Below are 3,974 nucleotides of genomic sequence, written 5' to 3' on the forward strand. Positions count from 1 at the left end.
ATATATATATATATATATATATATATATATATACACATATATATGAGTGTGCGTTTGTGTGTCTTTCTGCTTGTGTTTGTCCGCTACCACCGCTTGACAACTGTCGTTGGTGTGTTTAATCCCCCGTAACTTAGCGGTTCAACAAAGAGATCGATAGAATAAGTACCAGGCTGAAAAAATAAAAACATGAAAATGTACTGGGGTCGATTCATTAAACTAAAAATGCTTCAAAGTGGTGTCCCAGCATGGTCGCAGTCTAAAGACTGAAACATGTGAGAGATACAAGATAATATTTACATTTGACGGATATTTGATAATGGATCAACTGAGGTTAAAAAACATGTTAATTGTATACTGATTTAATTAAATTGAACTAATTTAAGTTGTCGAGATACCGGTATTACCTTATATAGGCTGAGTATGAAATAATAGGGGAACAAAGATTAGATTTATTTAAGACAACTATAAAATAATAAAGTGGAGGCGCGTGGCTTAGTGGTTAAGGTGTCAGCATCATGGTCGTAATATTGTGGTTTCGGTTCCTGAACCGGGCGACACGTTGTGTTCTTGAGCAAAACACTTCATTTCGCGTTGCTCCAGTCCACTCAGCTGGCAAAAATGAGTAACGCTGCGATGGACTGGCGTCCCGTCCAGCTGGGGAACACATACGCCATTGAAACCGGGAAACCGGGCCCATGAGCCTGGCTAGGCTTTAAAAAGGCGCATTTATTATTTTTTTATATAATAATAATAGTAATAATAACAATAACAATAACAATAATATATATATATATATATATATATATATATATATATATACACACGCATACATATTTGTATACATATATATACATATATATGCACGTACGTGCGAATGTATGTATACATGTATGTGCATTTACAGTGTGATTCAATTAATCTCTTTTAGTGTAACTAGTTACACTGGGAAAAGATGTATATACCGGGAAAAGATGTATTTTTTAAATATTAAACAGTTAATGCTATCGGATATAGTACAGAATTTTAAATGTCCACTATGAATCGGCATTATTTTTTGAAAGCAAAATGGAAATGTCAAGGGTGGTGTTGTGGTTCAAATTTCCATCACTCCTTTGACCTTTTGCTTTGAAAACCCAATGTCCGTGACAGCAGTTCTGTAGACTAAATCAAAAAGATAACATTATGCGAAAAAAAACTTTTAGCTGGCCAAATGGTCAACCCATCACTATCCTACAAACATTTTGAAAATTTTGCATCGAAAAATCGCTATACATTGACACACACATTTAAAAGCATACCGTGGTGTTGTAGAATGTCCTTTATTATATTAGTTTCAAGTTTTGGCGCAAGGCCAGCAACTTTGGGGTGGGGTGGGCGTTATATCGATTACATCGACCCATTGTTCAACTGGTACTTATTTTATAGACACCGAAAGAATGAAAGGAAAAGCGGTAAATGCCGCTTAACATTTTGCCCGGCGCTGTAACGATTCTGCCAGCTCGCTTCCTTTGTTATAACTGTCATAAAAAAAAGACAAAACAAAACAAAAGAAGTAGCAACTAAAAAAGATGTTATATTGTGTTGTCTACTCAAGCAGCCATTTTCAGAGATTGAGAATAAAATTGTTGTTGTTGTTGCTGGCACTCCGTCGCTTACGACGTCGAGGGTTCCAGTTGATCCGATCAACGGAACAGCCTGTTCGTGAAATTAACGTGCAAGTGGCTGTGCACTCCACAGACGCGTGTACCCTTAACGTAGTTCGCGGGGATATTCAGTGTGACACAGTGTGACAAGGCTGACCCTTTGAATTACAGGCACAACAGAAACAGGAACTAAGAGTGAGAGAAAGTTGTGGTGAAAGAGTACAGCAGGGTTCGCCACCATCCCCTGCCGGAGCCTTGTGGAGCTTTAGTTGTTTTCGCTCAATAAACACTCACAACGCCCGGTCTGGGAATCGAAGCCGCGACCCTATGACCGCGAGTCCGCTGCCCTAACCACTAGACCATTGCGCCTCCACTGAGAATAAAATTGATCAACGGTTAAACGGTTTTTTTTTAACCGCATGTTCCACAAGTAAACCTGTTGACGGTGCTTTCAACACGAAACGTAGCTTCACCATTGAATACAATCTTCCTACCTTAATCTGTATCGTTGGTTTTTGTACTCTTTCACCACAACTTTCTCTCACTCTTTCTTTCTTCCTGTTTCTGTTGTACCTGTATTTCAAAGGGTCAGCCTTGTCACACTGTGGCACGCTGAATATCCCCGAAAACTACGTTAAGGGTACACGTGTCTGTGGAGTGCTCAGCCACTTGCACGTTAATTTCACGAGCAGGCTGTTCCGTTGATCGGATCAACTGGAACCCTCGACGTCGTAGGCGACGGAGTGCCAACAACATATTTTTCATACAGGCTTGGACAGTTATCGTCACATAATTTTAAAATCAATCATAAAATCATTCCATGCGACTAGATTTTTAGACACTTTTGACAGGAGCTGCAGGAATTACGGAGCTTCTTTGAAGCCTGCTACATTGAACTGTGTAAAGGTATTAGATGGTTGTTTTTCACTGAGTCTGTCGGGCTTCAAGGCATAGTCAGGTCTTCAACAAAACTCTTTACCATTAAATCGCTTGCAACTTTTGCAAGTTGTGACATGGCTGTGCGACTTCCGACTTATTTCTTGTTTCCACGTTATTTGGGCTTGAACGATTAATTTTATTAGAGCTCTTAATGTTCTTTCACATTTGATAATGACATTTTTCCTAAAAGATATAGACCTATGTATATAATCTCTCTCCCCCTCTCTCTCTCCTCATCTATCTATCTATCTATCTATCTATCTATCTATCTATCTATCTATCTATCTATCTATCTATCAACACAGGAGGGGATGCTGAAAAGTTCCTGGCTTTGGGTAAAAGAAAATAGTGGAGGATCAATTATGATTTTATTCAACATATTCTTCTCTCAAATTCACACACTTATTGTAGCGGTCCTTCAGTTTTTCTAAGCCCTACAAAAGAATTCGGGAGGTTGGGCCTCCAGCAAGACCTTTTGCGATACCTTTAAAGCCAAGAACTTTCAGCATTCCCTCATGTTTATATATATATATCTGTAAAAATATATGACAATTATTCGGTAGCCATGATAAAACTCCGAGTTTCGGATGCCGAGGCGGAAACACACGCCGCCATCTCTTCAGTTATCTGGCCATTGAAAATTCATCTATTTACATAATATCGAGGTTTCTTTCTTTCTTTTGTTGTCTTTTTTATCAATATATATATACTCTTTTTTTGTTTCAGTCATTTGGACTGCGGTCATGCTGCAGCACCAGCTTCAGTCGAACAAATCGACCCCAGAACTTATTCTTTGTAAGCCCAGTACTTATTCTATCAGTCTCTTTTGCCGAAGCGGAACAGCCACTCCTATTTTGTTGACGTTATAAGAATTTCTAAACTTTTGAGAGAACGTGGCATAATTCTCTTTTTGAATTGGTTCTCGAAGTACATATAAAGCTATAAATAATAGCATGTAGACGTTAGGTTGAAAACTATATAGAACAATATATGTAATAATGTGATCGTCTAAAACTCTCGAATGATGTGCCCCAGTATGGCCGCAATCAAATGCTTGTAACCAGTAAAAGTAGTTAGAATGAACATAAAAAAGTGAAAAGAAAAATAATACTCGTAAATGTCAACAAAAATTGACACAGATTCCCGTGTCTATGCATTCTCTTATTAGAACCAATTTAAAGGTATTTATAAATGTCTATATCAACAAACACGAAATCTTCCGGAAACAAAACCACATTAAACCTTCTTAGTATTCAAGTTGTGCTCTATGGATCTGTGATTGTAATTGATTTCATGTTAGTCACGCTTGACTGGCATGACCTTGTAGAGGAAGCTGCGTTGACACAGCGTTCTTCTCTCTAAGCCCATCAGCTGGACAAACAATGTACTATT

The sequence above is a fragment of the Octopus bimaculoides genome, chromosome 4 (genome assembly GCF_001194135.2).
Source record: "Octopus bimaculoides isolate UCB-OBI-ISO-001 chromosome 4, ASM119413v2, whole genome shotgun sequence".
NCBI lineage: Eukaryota > Metazoa > Mollusca > Cephalopoda > Octopoda > Octopodidae > Octopus > Octopus bimaculoides.